Here is a 21,105-nt window from a genome sequence, read left to right on the forward strand (position 1 = left end):
ATAGTTTTGAAAAAGATAAGAATTTTAAAATCAAACAAAAAGTCAAGTGGTTAATTGAAAATGATTTTGAAAATCAATTTTGAAAAGATAAGAAGTTAGAAAAGATTTTAAAAATTGATTTTTGAAAAAGAAATTTAAAAAGATTTGATTTTTAAAATTGAAGTTGATTACTTGACTAACAAGAAACTACAAGATATGATTCTAAAATTTAAAGATTGAACCTTTCTTAATAGGCAAGTAACAAACTTTAAAATTTTTGAATCAATCACATTAATTGTTAGTAAAGATTTTGAAATTATGAAATAAAATTAAGAAAAAGATTTTGAAAATCATTTTTAAAAGTTTTCGAAAATATATAAAAAAAATGAGAAAGATTTGATTTTTGAAAAGGTTTTGAAAAGATAAGATTTTTAAATTGAAAATTTGATTTGACTCATAAGAAACAACTAGATTTTTAAAAGTTTTTGAAAAAGTCAACTCAAATATTCGAATTTTATGAGAAGAATAAGGGAAAGATATTTTTTTTTTATTTTTGAATTTTTTACGAAGAAAGAGAAAAATACAAAAAAGACACAAGACATAAAAATTATGAATCAAAACAAGAAAAATATGCAAGAACACTTTGAATGTCAAGATGAACACTGACGTTGGGATTTTTGCCAGTAAAGAAGTTCATAAAAACAGTCGCGTTGTAGATATAGTCTCTAAACCGACAGAAATTCCTTCGTACAAACGTTTTGGTTGTCACAAGTAACAAACCCCTTTGAAATTGATAACCGAGTATTCAAACATCGGGTCGTCTTCTCAAGGAATTGCAGGGAAGTATGTTCTTATTATTGGTTATGCAAAGGTATATTTTGGGGTTTTTGGATCAAGGTAAAAAGTTAGAAAAGCAATGGCAGAGGGAATAAAATAATAACAATAAACATAAACTCTTGGCAAGGTATTAGAAATTGGAAGTCCAGATCAAGTTATCCTTATCAATGATAATGAAAATTGAATCTTAATTTCACTTAGTTAACCTTTGCTGTAACAAGGGAAGGTCAAGTGACTAATTAGTTAGATCTTTGAATCCTAGTTAATTCCTAAGAAAAAGTTGGGATTATTGAAGATCAATTCAATTGGCAAGATAACAATTAACAATTATGCTATTGAGTTGGATAATTCCTGAGTTACTGATTTCTTAACCAAAGCCAAAAGGAAAATAATAAATTTACTGGAATAAAGATGTCTTCAGATGGAAAGCAGTAATCATGTAAATAAAAGAAAGCAGTCATGAATTGAAATACCTCAAATAACATTAATTAAGAAAATTATATGTAACATGGAAGAGTTCATAAATTATATAAAAATAAAGAACCTGGGATTGAGAGTCACTCCTAAAACTAAGAGAAGTCCTAAATCCTAAGAGAGAGAGGGGAGAACCTCTCTCAAAACTAATCTAAATCATGAGAAGTGAATTATGAGAGCCTCTCTATGAATGGATGCATTCCCCCACTTTATAGCCTCTAATCTGTGTTTTCTGGGCCGCAAACTGGGTCAGAAACAGCCCAGAATTCGCTGGAGAAGAATTCAAATACGCTGATTTCCGTCACTGCGATGCGGCCGCATGGATCACGCGGTCGCGTCACCTAGCATCAGAGAAACTATAACATATTATATATCAAATCGAAGCCCCGGACGTTAGCTTTCCAACGCAACTGGAACTGCGTCGTTTGGACCTCTGTAGCTAAAGTTATAGCCGTTTGAGTGCAGAGAGGTCAGGCTGGACAGCTTAGCAATTTCTCCATCTTCTTGCATTCCTTCCACTTTTGCATGCTTTCTTCCCATCCTCCAAGCCATTCCTGCCTTATAATATCTGAAAACACTTAACACACATATCAAGGCATCTAATGGTAATAAGAGAGGATTAATAATAAGTAAATATAAGATCAAAGAAGCATGTTTTCAATCAAAACACATAATTAGAAAGGAAATATAAAACCATGCAAATAGTATGAATAAGTGGGTAAAGAGTTAATAAAAACCACTCAATTGAGTACAAGATAAACCATAAAATAGTGGTTTATCAAACACCAAGAACACTTTGAAGATCAAGATGAACACCAAGAACTTATTTTTGAAAATTTTTAAGAAAAGACATACATGCAAGACACCAAACTTAGAAATTTTTAATGTTGAGACACTAACAAATTGAATATGCATATGAGAAACAAGAAATGATGCAAAACATGAAAATGCAATGATCAAACAAGGGAAATTATCAAGAACAACTTGAAGATTATGATGAACACCATGCATGAATTTTTCAAAAATTTAGTGAAAATTAAAAATATGCAATGGACACTAAACTTAAAAATTGACACAAGACTCAAACAAGAAACATCAAAATATTTTTGGTTTTATGATTTTATTATTTTTTTTTTTGGTATTTTTCGAAAATTAATTGGAAAAAAAATAAGGATTTCAAAATTTCTAATGAGAATTCCAGGAATCATGCAATGTTAGTCTAAAACTCTGGTCCAGAAATTAGACATGGCTTACTAGCCAGCCAAGCTTTCAGTAAAAGCTCCGGTCCAAAACACTAGACATGGCCAATGGCCAGTCAAGCTTTAGCAGAACATTACATACAACAGCTAATTTGCTTAGAAAGACAAAGAAGCTCTTCTAAGGATAGTTGAAACCTCGGTCCAAAAGATTAGACATGGCTTAACAGCCAGCCAGGATTCAACACATCTCATGAAACTCTAGAATTCATTCTTAAAAATTTTGAAGAACATAGAAAAAAAAATTTTTTGAAAATTTTTTGAAAATAAAAAGAATAAAAAAAACAAAAACTTAAAATTAAAATAAAATTACCTAATCTGAGCAACAAGATGAACCGTCAATTGTCCAAACTCGAACAATCCCTGGCAACGGCACTAAAAACTTGGTGCATGAAATCGTGATTGTTCTTTCCCAGCAACGGTGCCAAAAACTTGGTGCACGTTCATAATCTCAATTCTATTTCACAACTTCACACAACTAACCAGCAAGTGCACTGGGTCGTCCAAGTAATAAACCTTACGTGAGTAAGGGTCGATCCCATGGAGATGCTTTGCTCCTTCTGAATCTCTGCTTTCCTACTGCTTTCATTCAATCATTCATACTCCTTTCCATGGCAAGCTGTATGTTGGGCATCACCGTTGTCAATGGCTACTTCCCGTCCTCTCAGTGAAAATGGTCCAAATGCGCTGTCACCGCATGGCTAATCATCTGTCGGTTCTCAATCATGTTGGAATAGGATCCATTGATCCTTTTGCGTCTGTCACTACGCCCAACACTCGCGAGTTTGAAGCTCGTCACAGTCATCCCTTCCCAGATCCTACTCGGAATATCACAGACAAGGTTTAGACCTTCCGGATCTCAGGAATGGCCGCCAATAATTCTAGCTTATACCACGAAGACTCTGATCTTTCGGAATGGAGGCTAAGAGATACACGCTCGATCTACAGTAGAACGGAAGTGGTTGTCAGGCACGCGTTCATAGGTTGAGAATAGTGATGAGTGTCACGGATCATCATATTCATCATGGTTGAAGTGCAAGCGAATATCTTAGAATAGGAATAAGCTTGAATTGAATAAAAAAACAATAGTACTTTGCATTAATTCATGAGTAACAGCAGAGCTCTGCCCCTTAATCTATGGTGTGTAGAAACTCTACCATTGAAAATACATAAGTGATTAAGATCCAGGCATGGCCGAATGGCCAGCCCCCTAAACGTGATCTCTGAACATAAAATATCCAAAAGATTAACCAGAGATATAAAATAAATCACTAAAAGTAGTTTTTATACTAAACTAGTAGCTAGGGTTACATAAGATAAGTAAATAATGTAGAAATCCACTTCCGGGTCCACTTGGTGTGTGCTTGGGCTGAGCATTGAGCTTTCATGTGTAGAGACTCTTTTTGGAGTTAAACGCCAGGTTGTAGCCTGTTTCTGGCGTTTAACTCTGATTTGCAGCCTGTTTCTGGCGTTTAACTCCAGAATAGGGCAGGAAATTGGCGTTTGAATGCCAGTTTGTGTCGTCAAAACTCGGGCAAAGTATGGACTATTATATATTGCTGGAAAGTCTGGATGTCTACTTTCCAACGCAATTGAGAGCGTGCCAATTGGGTTTCTACAGCTCCAGAAAATCCATTTTGAGTGCAGGGAGGTCAAAATCCAACAGCATTTGTAGTCCTTCTTCAGCCTCTGAATCAGATTTTTGCTCAAGTCCCTCAATTTCATCCAGAAATGACCTGAAATCACAGAAAAACACACAAACTCATAGTAAAGTCCAGAAATGCGATTTTTATTTAAAAACAAATAAAAATATACTAAAAAGTAACTAAAACACAGTAAAAACTATGTAAAAATAATGCCAAAAAGCGTATAAATTATCCGCTCATCAGAGTGCAAGGCCATAAATATAACCAACATGGCCGAACCAAGTGAGGAAGAAAAGGCAGTGATTTCCAGTGAGGAAGACCTCAATGGACGTCCACTGGCCTCCAAGGAGTTCCCTAATGAGGAACCAAAGGAATCTGAGGCTCATATAGAGACCCTAGAGATTCCACTGAACTTACTGTTGTCATTCATGAGCTCTGATGAGTATTCTTCCTCTGAAGAGTATGAAGATATTATTGAAGAGCAAGTTGCTCAATATCTAGGAGCAATCATGAAACTAAATGCCAAGTTATTTGGTAATGAGACTTGGGAGGATGAACCCCCATTGCTCATCAATGAACTAAATGATCTGGTTCAACTGAAATGACCTAAGAAGAAACAGGATCCTGGAAAGTTCTTAATACCTTGTACCATAGGCACCATGACCTTCGAGAAGGCTCTGTGTGACCTGGGGTCAGGGATAAACCTCATGCCCCTCTCTGTAATGGAGAAACTAGGGATCTTTGAGGTGCAAGCTGCAAGAATCTCACTAGAGATGGCAGACAATTCAAGGAAACAGGCTTATGAACTTGTAGAGGATATCTTAGTGAAGGTTGAAGGACTGTACATCCCTGCTGGTTTCATAATCCTAGACACTGGGAAGGAAGAGGATGAATCCATTATCCTTGGAAGACCCTTCCTAGCCACAGCAAGAACTGTGATTGATGTGGATAGAGGAGAGCTAGTCCTTCAATTGAATAAGGACTACCTTGTGTTTAAGGCTCAAGGATCTTCTTCTGTAACCATGGAGAGGAAGCATGAAAAGCTTCTCTCAATACAGAGTCAAACAGAGCCCCCACACTCAACTTATAAGTTTGGTGTTGGGAGGCCACCACTAAGCTCTGAATCTCTGTGAAGCTCTCTAAGAGCTCACTGTCAAGCTATTGACATTAAAGAAGTGCTTGTTGGAAGGCAACCCAATGTTATTTAATTATATTTATTTATTTTCCATTGTTATTTTATGTTTTCTTTAGGTTGATGATCATGTGAAGTCACAAAAACAACTGAAAAATAAAAAATAGAATGAAAAACAACATTAAAAACAGCACACCCTGGAGGACAAGCTTACTGCCATTCAAACGCTAGTAAGGATAGCAGAATGGGCGTTTAATGCCCAGCCTGGCAGCATTCTTGGTGTTAAACGCCAGAATGGGCAGCACTCTGGGCGTTTAATACCAGAAAGGGTTGTCTGGCATCTGGCTGGCGTTAAACGCCAGAAATGGGCATCTGGTTGGCGTTTAACGCCAGGAAAGGTAGCAGAGCTGGCGTTAAATGCCAGAATTGGCACAGAATGGGCGTTTGAACGCCAGAATGGTGCAGGGACTCAAATTCCTTGACACCTCTAGATCTGTAGACCCCACAGGATCCCCACCTACCCCACCTCTTCTTCTCTCCTCTTCACACCTTTCCACAACACTCTTCCTCAAATACCCTTGACCAATCCCATCAATAACTCTTCCCCAAATACCCCTCACCTCTCAAATCTTACCCTCTTCTCCATAATCTCTTCACCACTCACATCCATCCATCATAAAACCCCACGTACCTCACCATTCAAATTCAAACCATTTTCCTCCCAAACCACCCCTTCATGACCGAATTCCCTCTCTCTCTTACACTATAAATACCCCTCCTTACCACCTTCCATTTCACACATCATACACAATAAACCCCCCTTGGCCAAACCCTCTCATCACCTCCATCTCCTCTATTTCTTCTTCTTCTACTCATTTCTTTCTTCTTTTGCTCGAGGACGAGCAACCATTCTAAGTTTGGTGTGGAAAAAGATAAAGCTTTTTGTTTTTCCATAACCATTAATGGCACCTAAGGCCGGAGAAACCTCTAGAAAGAGGAAAGGAAAGGCAATTGCTTCCACTTCTGAGTCATGGGAGATGGAGAGATTCATCTCAAAGGTTCATCAAGACCACTTCTATGAAGTTGTGGCCAAGAAAAAGGTGATCCCCGAGGTCCCCTTCAAGCTCAAAAAGAGTGAATATCCGGAGATCCGACATGAAGTTTGAAGAAGAGGTTGGGAAATCCTCACCAACCCCATTCAACAAGTCGAGATCTTAATGGTTCAAGAGTTCTATGCCAATGCATGGATCACTAAGAACCATGACCAAAGTGTAAACCTGAACCCAAAGAATTGGCTCACAATGGTTCGGGGGAAATACTTGGATTTTAGTCCAGAAAATGTGAGGTTAGCATTTAACTTGCCAATGATGCAAGGAGATTCTCACCTTTTCACTAGAAGGGTCAACTTTGATCAAAAGTTAGACCAAGTTCTCTTGGACATTTGTGTGGAAGGTGCTCAATGGAAGAGAGACACAAGAGGCAAGCCGGTTCAACTAAGAAGGCTTGACCTCAAACCCGTGGCTAGGGGATGGCTGGAGTTCATCCAACGCTCTATCATCCACACTAGCAACCGGTCTGAAGTTACAATAGACCGGGCTATCATGATCCATAGCATCATGAATGGAAAGGAAGTAGAAGTTCATGAGATCATATCCCTAGAACTCTACAAGGTGGCGGACAAGTCTTCCACTTTGGCAAGGTTAGCCTTCCCTTATCTTATTTGTCACCTATGCAATTCAGCTGGAATTGCCATAGAGGGAGATATCCTCATTGAAGAGGACAAGCCCATCACTAAGAAAAGGATGGAGCAAACAAGAGAGCCCACTCATGGACCTCAATAAGAGCATGAGAAAATCCCTCATCATGAAATCCCTGAGATGCCTCAAGGGATGCATTTCCCTCCACAAAATTATTGGGAGCAAATCAACACCTCCTTAGGAGAATTAAGTTCCAACATGGGACAACTAAGGGTGGAGCACCAAGAACATTTCATCCTCCTCCATGAAATTAGAGAAGACCAAAGAGCCATGAGGGAGGAGCAACAAAGGCAAGGAAGAGACATAGAGGAGCTCAAGCACTCCATAAGATCTTCAAGAGGAAGAACTAGCCGCCATCACTAAGGTGGACCCGTTCTTTAATTTCTTTGTTCTTTATTTTCTGTTTTTTGTTTCCTATGCCTTATGTTTTGTCTATGTTTGTGTTTTATTACATGGTCATTAGTGTCTAAGTGTCTATGTCTTAAAGCTATGAATGTCCTATGAATCCTTCACCTTTCTTAAATGAAAAATATTTTTAATTGCAAAAGAACAAGTACATGGTTTCAAATTATATCTTGAAATTAGTTTAATTATTTTCATGTGGTGGCAATACTTTTTGTTTTCTGAATGAATGCTTGAACAGTGCATATTTTTGAATTTGTTGTTTATGAATGTTAAAATTGTTAGCTCTTGAAAGAATAATGAAAAAGGAGAAATGTTATTGATAATCTGAAAAATCATAAAATTGATTCTTGAAGCAAGAAAAAGTAGTGCATAGACAAAGCATGCGGAAAAAAAAGCAAGCAGAAAAAGCCAATAGCCCATTAAACCAAAAGGCAAGGGTAAAATAAAAATGATCCAAGGCTTTGAGCATTAATGGATATGAAGGCCCAAAGGAATAAAATCATGGCCTAAGCGGCTAAACCACGCTGTCCCTAACCATGTGCTTGTGGCGTGAAGGTGTCAAGTAAAAAGCTTGAGACTGAGCGGTTAAAGTCGTGATCCAAAGCAAAAAGAGTGTGCTTAAGAGCTCTGGACACCTCTAACTGGGGACTTTAGCAAAGCTGAGTCACAATCTAAAAAGTTTCACCCAGCTATGTGTCTGTGGCATTTATGTATCCAGTGGTAATACTGGAAAACAAAATGCTTAGGGTTACGGCCAAGACTCATAAAGTAACTGTGTTCAAGAATCAACATACTAAACTAGGAGAATCAATAACACTATCTGAATTCTAAGTTCCTATAGATGCCAATCATTCTGAACTTCAAAGGATAAAGTGAGATGCCAAAACTATTCAGAAGCAAAAGGGCTACAAGTCCCGCTCATCTAATTGAAGCTAATCTTCATTGATAAGCTTGGAGTTCATTGTATATTCTCTTCTTTTTATCTTATTTTGTTTTTAGTTGCTTGGGGACAAGCAACAATTTAAGTTTGGTGTTGTGATGAGCGGATAATTTATACCCTTTTTGGCATTGTTTTTACATAGTTTTTAGTATGTTTTAGTTACTTTTTATTATATTTTTATTAGTTTTTATTCAAAAATCACATTTCTGGACTTTACTATGAGTTTGTATATTTTTCTGTGATTTCAGGTATTTTCTGGCTGAAATTGAGGGACCTGAGCAAAAATCTGATTCAGAGGCTGAAAAAGGACAACAGATGCTGTTGGATTCTGACCTCCCTGCACTCGAAGTGAATTTTCTGGAGCTACAAAAGTCCAATTGGCGCGCTCTCAATTGCGTTGGAAAGTAGATATCCTGGGCTTTCCAAAAAAATAATAGTCCATACTTTGCCCGAGATTTGATGGCCCAAACTGGCGTTCAAAGTCAGCCTAAAACATCTTGGTGTAAAACGCCCAAACTGGCACCAAAGCTGGCGTTTAACTCCAGAAATAGCCTAAGTACGAAAAAGCTTCAATGCTCAGCCCAAGCACACACCAAGTTGGCCCCAGAAGTGGATTTCTGCACTATCTGCACTTAGTTATTCATTTTCTGTAACCCTAGGTTACTAGTTTAATATAAAAACTACTTTTAGAGATTTATTTTAGAGTTTTTTATCTTTTGGATCACTTTTGATCTTTTGATCACTTTTGATCTTTGATCATAGTATTGTACACGTTTGGAGGCTGGCCTCACGGCCATGCCTAGACCTTTCACTTATGTATTTTCTACGGTGGTGTTTCTACACCCCATAGATTAAGGTGTGGAGCTCTGCTGTTCTTCATGAATTAATGCAATTACTATTGTTTTTCCTTCAATTCACGCCTACTTCTTCTCCAAGATATACTCTTGTTCTAAATTCAGTTAAGTCAGAATAAAGGGGTGACCCGTGACAATCACCCAATCTTCGTTACTCGCTTAGCCAAGATCGCGTGCCTGACAACCACAAAGCGGTCTACATGATGTTCAACGTAGTCATTGGACGACAGCTGGAGTATATTCTCTTGGGTCCCTAATCAATGATTCACGTTGCCTCTCCTGACAATAGAGCAACTGAATCTGAGATTAGAACCTTCGTGGTATAGGCTAGAACCATTGGCAGCATTCCTGGAATCCGGAAAGTCTAAACCTTGTCTGTGGTATTCCGAGTAGGATCTGGGAAGGGATAACTGTGACGAGCTTCAAACCTGCGAATGTGGGGCACAAGCGACAGTGTGCAAAAGGACAATGGTCCTATTCCAACGCTAGCGGGAACCAACATGGATTAGCCGTGCGGTGACAGCGCATATGGATTTGTTTTCATCCGAGAGAATCATACAGCTTGCCATTGAAGGAGGTAACACATGGTTGGAAGAAGGCAATAGGAAAGCAGAGGTTCAGAAGAAACAAAGCATCTTCATACGCTTATCTGAAATTCCCACCAATGAATTACATAAGTAACTTTATTTTATTTTATATTTTATTTATATTTTAATTATCAAAACCTCATAACCATTTGAATCTGCCTGACTGAGATTTACAAGGATGACCATAGCTTGCTTCAAGCCGACAATCTCCGTGGGATCGACCCTTACTCACGTAAGGTTTATTACTTGGATGACCCAGTGCACTTGCTGGTTAGTTGTGCGAAGTTGTGAAAAAGAGTTGAGATTACGATCGTGCGTACCAAGTTGTTGGCGCCGTTGAGATCAAAATTTTGTGCACCATTTAGCCACTTCGATAAATAGCGAATCAAGTTAATCAACTCTTTGCCGTTCAACTTACTGAAGGAAGATGATAACAGCACATCATTGATGTTTGACGATGCAAGTAGATAATGCAAACAAATCTTAGATGCAGAGAAACCATCATAAGCTACCATAAGCAAAATTGAAGCCTCCTTTGCCACAAGCAGATTCTTTTTGTTCCAATTGCTATCACTAATTCCATCAATGGCCAACTGTTCTTGGTTCTCCCATGCCTCCTTCACAGTTATCATACTATCATAAGCATCTTTGGATGGAGAAAAAAAATACATCAGAATGCTGAGTATTTCAGATTACCCGAGATCAAACGCGTGCTTAATGCACGAACATATCAAGTCGGATCTCTTCCTTTCAACGAACCTAGTAACCAAGTCCGAATCACAAGAATGCTTAATAACACCATGCTCAATCAAAGCCTCAACTATATTCTAAATATCAAACGAAATGCACACATCCAAAACAACACCAACAACATCCTTACCCATAAAATATCTAACCTTGTCAATCAAGAACTTAGTATAATTGGGCATAGATGGATTAATAGCAACCGAAATACCTATTTTCTTAGTGATGCTATTCAGATAGGAATTCAAATCACTAATAAACTCATCCTTCTCCAAACCATTACCACTCTTGAGATTTGCCTTTAGCTGTATAAAGAACTTCTTCCCAATGTCAATGAGTTCGGCATCAGCTTGCGAAATTTTCCATCCACTAAGAGGTTTTACTAGACACAAGGCCGCTGTGTCTTCTTGTTCAGGCTTCAAGTTAGGTATAATAGTATTAGAGTTCAGAACAATAGGATAATCCAATGGAGAATTAAGTGGCTTCGAATTGATTGAAGCATTTTTAACGACTTCAAGCAAACTCATGACTAAAAACTGCAAGGAAAAAAAATCTGCAAATCAAGAAGAGGGAACAAACAAATAAACAAGAACGGTAATAAAACAAGTATTCATGTCGAGAAAGACAAAACATATTAGAATAAGAAGCAAGTTTAATAAAATATATATAGATAATCATACACTACATATCAAATTCGTTTAACTTAATTGCTTAACAGAGAAAACCCTTGCATTCTAGTTGAGGCATGGAATTTTTAATTTAGGAATACTCAAAGTAGAAAACAAATAACATAAAAAAAACTTCAGTATATTGAGGCAACAAAACAAATAAAACATGTTCTATACACTAGGTTGAGTGAATTATACTGTAGACTTATGGTGCGTGGCAGGAATTAGACCAATTAAGAGATTGTAATATAAAAACAGCGTTGCGAGTATAGCTCTTAACCAGCAAAAATCTGCCGCATCAATTTAGAAAGGTTGTCACAAAAGTTTTAAATAAAAATATTGGGAGTATGAGTCCCAGGTCGTCTCCCAACGAGTTGCTAGAAAGGGTGCTAATTTATTAATCAGGAGTTTTCCAAGAGTTTTGAGAATTGATTAACAGAAAATAAACAATTGTAATTTAGTGCAATGAAAATTAAAAGGAATTTATATTATTTAGAATAAAAAGCCTTGATTGGGGGAATGATTAATTAGAAGTTCTGTCCTTGTTGGAATCCTCTCAAGTGTAGTATAAAGAGGTTGTTATTTTCACTTAGTTAACCCTTACTAAATAAAGGAAAGTCAAGTGATTGAGCTAACTCTTATTCGCAAATCCTAGTCCTCTCCCTTGGGAAGGTCTAGCATTAGTAAATACAGAATTAGCCAACAACTTCCAATTTAACTAATTATTTGAGCATTCCAACTCAAGTGTCTCTTCTTAATCAACTCCCATGTCAAGTAGGGAATCTACTCTATTGACATGGATACCATCTTCGTTATTGGGAGTTTGGAATAGAAAAGAGACATAATAATTTAAATAAAATAGAGGTTTAAATTAAGTAAAAGTAAAAGTAATCCTTTGCATTAACAATCCAATTACCACTCTAAAAAAGAATTAAAAATATGGAATAAATAAAAGAGCAAGTAAGGAAACAAACTAGAATAGTATCTTCAACGGAAGTGATGACTCTTCAGTGTCTAAAAGCAAAAGCAATAAACTATGAAACTATAAATGTAAACAAAACCTAGAGGAAGAGTAAATTCTCTCTAGATTCAGATCTAAAACCTAAAAACTATCCTAATGAAAATGTGTGTATCTCTCTTGAGTCTCTGAACGTTTTCTGGCTTTATTCTGTGTTTCTGGGATAAAAATTGGGTCAAAATGCGGCCCGAAATTGCCCCCAGCATTTTCTGTTAATTCTGCAGATCACGCAGGTCACGCATACGCGCCAGTCATGCGTGCGCATCATTTGGAAAATTTCCTTGTCACGCGTGCGCGTCTTTTATGCAGACTCCAATCCATGCGTACGCGTCAGGCACACGCACGCGTCGCTGCAAATTTCTTCATGTCGCGCGCACGTGTGAGCCATGCGTGCACGTCGATGCTCGCTGGTCATCTCCTTAGTTTCTTGTGTTCTTTCCTTTTTTTGCAAGCTTCCTCTCCAATTTCTAAGTCATTCCTGCGCTATAAAGCCTGAAACACTTAACACACAGATCACAGCATCGAATGGAATAAAGAAGAATTAAAATATACAAATTAAAGATCTCTAGGAAGCAAGTTTTCAACCATAGAACAAACTTAGGAAGAAATTGTAAAATCATGCCATTTATGTGAATAAGTGGGTAAAGGCTTGATGAAACCACTCAATTAAACACAAGATAAACCATAAAATAGTGGTTTATCAACCTCCCCACACTTAAACATTAGCATGTCCTCATACTTAGCTTAAGGAGATAAGATAAATGAGTAGGAAAAAGTAAGACTCATATAATGCAATGCAATCTATGTATATGAATGCGACTATATGCTAAAATGATTTTTTGCCTACTTGGTTAAAAGTAAATAAGTCCTTCAAGACAAAAATAACTCAAATTCCACTAATTCAAACTATACAGTAGAAACAAGTAAACTTGTAAGAAGACAGCTCATGAAAGCAGGGAACATAGAATTAAGCATTGAACCCTCACTGATAGTATATGTGCACTCTAATCACTCAAGTGTATAGGGTGATCACTCTACTCTTCTCTAGTCATGCTTTCTAAACTTTTTTCTTCACCTAACCAATCAATAAGTATTCAATGTACCAATGCAAACATCATAAGGTCTTTTCAAGGTTGTAATGGGGCCAAGGTAAAGGTGAGGGTATATATATGGCTAAGTGAGCTATAAATTGAATCTTTGAGTAACCTAAGCTCTTACCTATACATACTCTATATTCCTCTTAAATCATGCCTAGCTACCCAAGATTTTCCCACTTTTGTATTACATACTCATGCATCAACTTTTCTCTTAACTTGTATCACATATGCATTGATTTTTCATTAAATTTAACATTGGGGTAATTTTGTCCCCTTATTTATTTATTTATTTACTTAATTACTTGAATTTTTTTTTAAATAAAAGTAAACATGACTTTTATCAATGCACATGGATTTATAATTTTTCTAGTTTCACATGAGTAGGTACTCAAATTCTCAATATTTCATCATTGTAAAAACATAACACATTCCCTTGTTAACCCATGTTCCCACAGTTTCCCACACTTAATTAACACACAATCTCTATCTTAAGCTAATCAAAGATTCAAATTGGGGTATTTAATTGTTTTTCTGCTTAAGATTAGTGATGTAGTAAAATATAGAACAAATGGGATTAAAAAGCTCAAAGTGGCTAACAAAGGTGAATGGAAGGGTAGGCTATTTGGGATAAGTGAGTTAATAAAATAATGGCCTCAATCATACGTATGCATATAACACATTAAGCATTGGACATATAGGATGGAACAAAATATAGATCACAATCATAGAGAAGCAGAACACACAAAAATAAAATTTTTATGGTTAAATAGTGTAACCATATAATTAAGCTTAATTCTCACTGGGTTGTGCGTTCTTAGTTCAAAAACCATGTTCCAATTTACAATCTTCAAACAAGTTTAACACAAAAAGTTTTGATTTAAATTAGTGAAATTTTCAAAAATAGGGTCTTAAAAGGAAACTTATTGTTTTTCAACCAAATAGAACATGCATGCAAATAACCTATTACTATGTAATTTATCCTATCCTAACAAAAGAAAAAGAAAAATAAACTATTGGTGTTAAGAAAGAGCAGTTACCTCTGAAAATCAGGTACTGACCGACCTCCCCACACTTAAAGCTTGGCACCGTCCTCGGTGCCATCAGTCAGGAACAAAGGGGGGCTGGTTGCAGCATCTCCACAATCGGGACCGTCATGGCTCCCTGTGCTTGTAAATGACGTGGAGTCCGGGGTGTCTGGGTTTTTTTCAGGTGGGTGGTTACCAACAAGCAGCTCCTTGAGGTATGTAAATCGGCGCTTGTTACGGCGCTCTCTTCGCTTTCCCTGCCGGTCAATCCGGTCCAATCTCTCAAGTATCTGATGGAGTAGTTGGTTTGTTGAAGGTGCTTGTGCTGTGGAAGGAGAAGGGATATCTTCCGCTGGTTCTGTGCTCCGATTGGTAGTGGCTGCTTGAGGTCTGATGTACTTTCCGTTAGGGACTATCTGATCATCCCGTGGAATCATGGCCTTAGTGTCCCCAGCTCTTAGGAAACTCTTGCTGCTGAGACTAGATCTGAAACCAAGACGGAAAAAAGTAGGTTGCCCGCAATCTGTACGTGTCCCATAGCATGCCGAATGTATCTTGGTAAATTGAGGTGCTGGTCTGTAAGGATACACCAGAGTAGAACAGCCATGTCTGCAGTGAAGGAGGACTCGTGAGTGCTCGAAAGGATGTAATGGGACATAATCTATGCCCACACTTGAGCCTCCAAGGTGAGTGCTGAAGCCAACATGCTCTTAGGTTGAGATCAATGGTATCCATAGATCCATCTGCTGCCAGGTTGTGCTATAACTCTAAGAATGGCGTCCCAGTCAAATTGGTATGTCTGGCATTTAAATGAGGCTTCTTGGAATGTGTCCAATCCTTCTGGAGCAGGGGGAAGATTTAAAGCTCGTTGAATGGCGTCTTCAGTTATGGGAACTTTCTTCTGACGGACATAGACAGACTACATGATTGTCATGTGAAAATTGGAGTAGAATTCAACTACCCATGAAAGGTTAACCTGTCGTGGCTGTCTCCGTAGGAATCCCCATTGTCTTTGCTCGATGCCGGGCTCAACAAATTCCACAATGTGGGTTGGGAGGATGAGAAGGTACTCATTGTTATAGTTTCGCTCAGCCAGGATGGAGAAAATCTGCTCACAGTAGCGGTTAGTGAACCGCGCAGTGTCCTTTGTTGGAAAGGCTTTTTCTTTTTCATCGACCTTGATGATCCTCTTGATTCGCTTTGTTGAGGGCTTTATTGCTGTCAAAGATGGCTCTGCAGCTAGTGCTCTTTTTGTTCCTTTCCTTGCTGGTGGTTTGGAAGTAGCTTTCTCTTTACCCTTCTTGTGGCCATCCTGAAATAGGAAAAGGAAAGTAATATGTAAAGCTAAGGGTTTGACCAAGGAAGAGAATAGCACAAGTGATAATCAATGCCAAGGTAAAGAAGGATGACTTTTATCACATAGTCGCGACTCTATGTGATCATTTCATCAATGGAAATATAGCAAGGGCATATTCAAGTAAGATGCAAGATGTTTATTGGCATGCTGGCAAGGGCATGAGTAGCTGATGAGCGGATAATTTATACGCTTTTTGGCATTGTTTTTACATAGTTTTCAATATAATTTAGTTAGTTTTTAGTATATTTTTATTAGTTTTTAAATAAAAATCACATTTCTGGACTTTACAATGAGTTTTTCGTTTTTCTGTGATTTCAGGTAATTTCTGTCTGAAATTGAGGGACTTGAGCAAAAATCAGATACAGATGTTGAAGAAGGACTGCAGATGCTGCTGGATTCTGACCTCCCTGCACTAAAAGTGAATTTTCTGGAGCTACAGAACTCCAAATGGTGCGCTCTCAATTTCGTTGGAAAGTAGACATCCAGGGCTTTCTAGCAATATATAATAGTCCATACTTTGTCTGAGTTTAGATGACGCAAACTGGCCTTCAACGTCAGTTCCATGCTGCATTCTGGAGTTAAACGCCAGAAACAGGTTACAAACTGGCGTTCAACTCCAAGAGAAGTCTCTACACGTGTAAAGCTCAAGGCTCAGCCCAAGCACACACCAAGTGGGACCCAAAAGTGGATTTCTGCATCATTTACTCATTTCTGTAAACCCTAGTAACTAGTTTAGCATAAATAGGACTTTTTACTATTGTATTTACATCTTTGGATGATCTTTTGATCCTTAGATCACGTTTGGGGGCTGGCCTCTCGGCCATGCCTAGACCTTCATCACTTATGTATTTTCAACGATAGAGTTTCTACACACCATAGATTAAGGTGTGGAGCTCTGCTGTTCCTCATGAATTAATACAAAGTACTATTGTTTTTCTATTCAATTCAAGCTTATTCCGATTCTAAGATATTCATTCGCACCTCAATATGAATATGATGATCGTGACAGTCATCATCATTCCCAACTATGAACGCGTGCCTGACAACCACTTCCGTTCTACCTTAGATTGAATGAGTATCTCTGGGATTCCCTAAACAGAATCTTCGTGGTATAAGTTAGAATCCATGGACGGCCATTCTTGAGATCCAGAAAGTCTAAACCTTGTCTGTGGTATTCCGAGTAGGATCTGGGAAGGGATGGCTGCGACGAGCTTCAAACTCGCGAGTGCTAGGCGTAGTGACAGACGCAAAAGGATCAATGGATCCTATTCCAATATGATCGAGAACCGACTCTATACGCTTATCTGAAATTCTCACCAATGAATTACATAAGTATCACTATCTTTATTTTATATTTATCTTTTAATTATTAAATCTCTATAATCAATTGAATCCGCCTGATTGAGATTTACGAGGTGACCATAGCTTGCTTCAAGCCGACAATCTCTGTGGGATCGTCCCTTACTCACGTAAGGTTTATTACTTGGACGACCCAGTGCACTTGCTGGTTAGTTGTGTGAAGTTGTGACAAAGAACTAAGATTATGAACGTGCGTATTGAGTTTTTAGCGCCGTTACCAAGGAATGGAACCGTCACGATTTCTGCGCACCAAGTTTTTAGCGCCGTTGCCGGGGATTGTTCGAGTTTGGACAACTGACGGTTCATCTTGTTGCTCAGATTAGGTAATTTTATTTTAATTTTAAGCTTTTTATTTCTTATTCTCGAAAAATATAAAAAAAAAATTTCTTCTTTTTCGTTTTTCCAAAATAATTTTCAAAAAATCCAAAAAAAATTAATAAAATCATAAAATCAAAAATGATTTTATGTTTCTTGTTTGAGTCTAGTGTCAATTTTTAAGTTTGGTGTCAATTGCATTCTTTTATTTTTCTTAAAAATTTTTCGAAAACACATGCATTGAGTTTCTTTCTTGTTCTTCATGATCTTCAAGTTGTTCTTAATAAGTCTTCTTGTTTGATCTTTAAAATTTCTTGTTTTGTGTCTTTTCTTGTTTTTCATATGCATTCTTGAATTCTTAGTGTCCAAATATTAAAAATTTCTAAGTTTGGTGTCTTGCATGATTTCTCTTATTAAAAATTTTTCAAAAATACATACTTGATGTTCATCATGATCTTCAAAGTGTTCTTGGTGTTCATCTTTGCATTCAAAGTGTTCTTTCATGTTTCCTTTGTTTTGATCCAAAATTTTTATATCTTGAGTCTTTTTGATGTTTTTCTCTTTCTTTATTAAAATTCAAAAATCAAAAAAATATCTTTTTCTTTTTCTCCCATAAATTTTCAAAAATTTGAGTTGACTTTTTCAAAACTTTTTAAAATTTAGTTGTTTCTTATGAGTTAAGTCAAATTTTTAATTTAAAAATTCTATCTTTTTCAAATCTTTTTCAAAAATCAAATCTTTTTCATTTTTCTTTTATGATTTTTGAAAATTTCAAATTGATTTTCAAAAATCTTTTTCTTATTCTTACTTCATATTTTCGAAAATCTTATTAGCAATTAATGTGATTGATTCAAAATTTTTAAGTTTATTACTTTCCTAGTAAGAAAGGTTCAATCTTTAAACTCTAGACTCATATCTTTTTAGTTTCTTGTTAGTCAAGTAATCAACTTTAATTTTCAAAATCAAATCTTTTTTAAATTTCTTTTTCAAATCTTTTTCAAAATAAGTTTCAATCACATCTTTTCAAAATCAATTTCAAAATCTTTTCTAACTTCTTTTCTAACCTCTTATCTTTTCAAAAATTGATTTTCAAATCTTTTTCAAACTAATCCTATCTTTTTGTTTGATTCTTATCTTTTTTTCAAAACTACCTAACTAATTCTATCTCTAATTTTCGAAAATCACCGTCATCTTTTTCAAAATTCCTTTTTAAATTAACTAATTGTTTTAAATTTAATTTAATTTGATTTAATTTTTCCTTTCTTAATTTTCGAAGTTTTAATTTTAATTCTAATTTAAAAAAATACTTTTATTTTAATTTATTTAATTTTCGAATTTCTCTTCCCCTTCTTTTATTCTTCTATTTATATCTTCTTCTACTCACATAAAGGAATCTCTATACAGTGACATAGAGGATTCCATATTTTCTGTTCTCTTCTTTTTCATATGAGCAGGAACAAGGACAAGAACATTATTGTTGAAGCTGATCCTGAACCTGAAAGGACTCTGAAGAGGAAGCTAAGGGAAGCTAAAGCACAACTCTCAGGAGAAAATCTGATTGAAAATTTCGAAAAAGAAGGAGATATGGCCGAAAATAATAATAATGCAAGGAAGATGCTTGGTGACTTCACTGCACCAAATTCCAATTTACATGGAAGAAGCATCTCAATTCGTGCCATTGGAGCAAACAACTTTGAGCTGAAACCTCAATTAGCTTCTCTGATGCAATAGAACTGCAAGTTTTATGGACTTCCATCAGAAGATCCTTTTCAGTTCTTAACTGAATTCTTGCAGATCTGTAATACTATTAAGACCAATGGGGTTGATCCCGAGGTCTACAGGCTTATGCTTTTCCCATTTGCTGTAAGAGACAGAGCTAGAATATGGTTGGACTCTCAACCTAAAGACAGCCTGAACTCTTGGGATAAGCTGGTCACGGCTTTCTTAGCCAAGTTCTTTCTTCCTCAAAAGCTTAGCAAGCTTAGAGTGGATGTTCAAACCTTCAGACAAAAGGAAGGTGAATCCCTCTATGAAGCTTGGGAGAGATACAAGGAACTGACCAAAAAGTGTCCTTCTGACATGCTTTCAGAATGGACCATCCTGGATATATTCTATGATGGTCTGTCTGAATTATCAAAGATGTCATTGGACCGTTCTACAGGTGGATCCATTCACCTAAAGAAAATGCCTGCAGAAGCTCAAGAACTCATTGACATGGTTGCAAATAACCAGTTCATGTACACTTCTAAAAGGAATCCTGTGAGTAATGGGACGCCTCAGAGGAAATGAGTTCTTGAAATTGATACTCTGAATGCCATATTGGCTCAGAATAAAATATTTACTCAGCAAGTCAATATGATCTCTCAGTGTCTGAATGGATTAAAGGAAGCATCCAACAGTACTAAAGAGGCATCTTTTGAAGAAGAAGCTTATGATCCTGAGAACCCTGCAATAGCAGAGGTGAATTACATGGGTGAACCCTATGAAAACACCTATAATCCCTCATGGAGAAATCATCCAAATTTCTCATGGAAGGATCAACAAAAGCCTCAACAAGGCTTTAATAATGGTGGAAGAAACAGGTTTAGCAATAGCAATCCTTTTCCATCATCCACTCAGCAACAGACAGAGAATTCTGAGCAGAATCCATCTAGCTTAGCAAATATAGTCTCTGATCTATCTAAGGCCACTGTGAGTTTCATGAATGAAACAAGGTCCTCCATTAGAAATTTGGAGGCACAAGTGGGCCAGGTGAGTAAAAGAGTCACTGAAATCCCTCCAAGTACTCTCCCAAGCAATACAGAAGAAAATCCAAAAAGAGAGTTCAAGGCCATAGCCTTACATGGTGTGGCCAAACCCAAAGAGGAAGAGGAGGACGTGAATCCTAGTGAGGAAGACCTCCTGGGATGTTCAGTGACCAATAAGGAGTATCCCTTTGAGGAACCAAAGGAATCTGAGGCTCATCTAGAGACCATAGAGATTCCATTGAACCTCCTTCTACCCTTCATGAGCTTTGATGAGTATTCTTCCTCTAAAGAAGATGAAGAAATTACTGAAGAGTAAGTTGCTAAATACCTAGGTGCAATCATGAAGCTGAATGCCAAATTATTTGGTAATGAGACTTGGGAAGATGAACCTCCCTTGCTCACCAATGAACTGAATGCATTGGATAGGCAGAAATTACCTCAAAAGAAACAGGATCCTGGTAAGTTCCTAATTCCCTGCAAAATAGGCACCATGACCTTTGAGAAGGCTCTGTGTGACCTGGGGTCAGGAATAAACTTAATACCACTCTCTGTAATGGAGAAACTAGGGATCTTTGAGGTGCAAGCTGCTAGAATCTCATTAGAGATGGCAGACAACTCAAGAAAATATGCTTATGGACAAGTAGAGGACGTGTTAGTGAAGGTTGAAGGCCTTTACATCCCTGCTGATTTCATAATCCTAGACACTGGGAAGGATGAGGATGAATCCATCATCCTTGGACGACCCTTCCTAGCCACAGCAAGAGCTGTGATTGATGTGGACAGAGGAGAGTTGGTCCTCTAACTGAATGAGGACAACCTTATGTTTGAAACTCAAAGATCTCCTTCTGTAACCATGGAGAGGAAGCATGAAAAGCTTCTCTCACTGCAGAGTCAACCAAAGCCCCCAC

At 37.2% G+C, this 21,105-nt stretch overlaps 1 pseudogene; it reads right to left on the reverse strand.

Moving 5' to 3' along the window:
- The window catches only part of LOC107610741, a 47,539-nt pseudogene that overhangs the window by 12,874 nt on the left and 13,560 nt on the right, over positions 1-21,105 (reverse strand).

The sequence above is a fragment of the Arachis ipaensis genome, chromosome B01, assembly GCF_000816755.2.
Source record: "Arachis ipaensis cultivar K30076 chromosome B01, Araip1.1, whole genome shotgun sequence".
In the NCBI taxonomy this organism is placed as follows: Eukaryota; Viridiplantae; Streptophyta; class Magnoliopsida; order Fabales; family Fabaceae; genus Arachis; species Arachis ipaensis.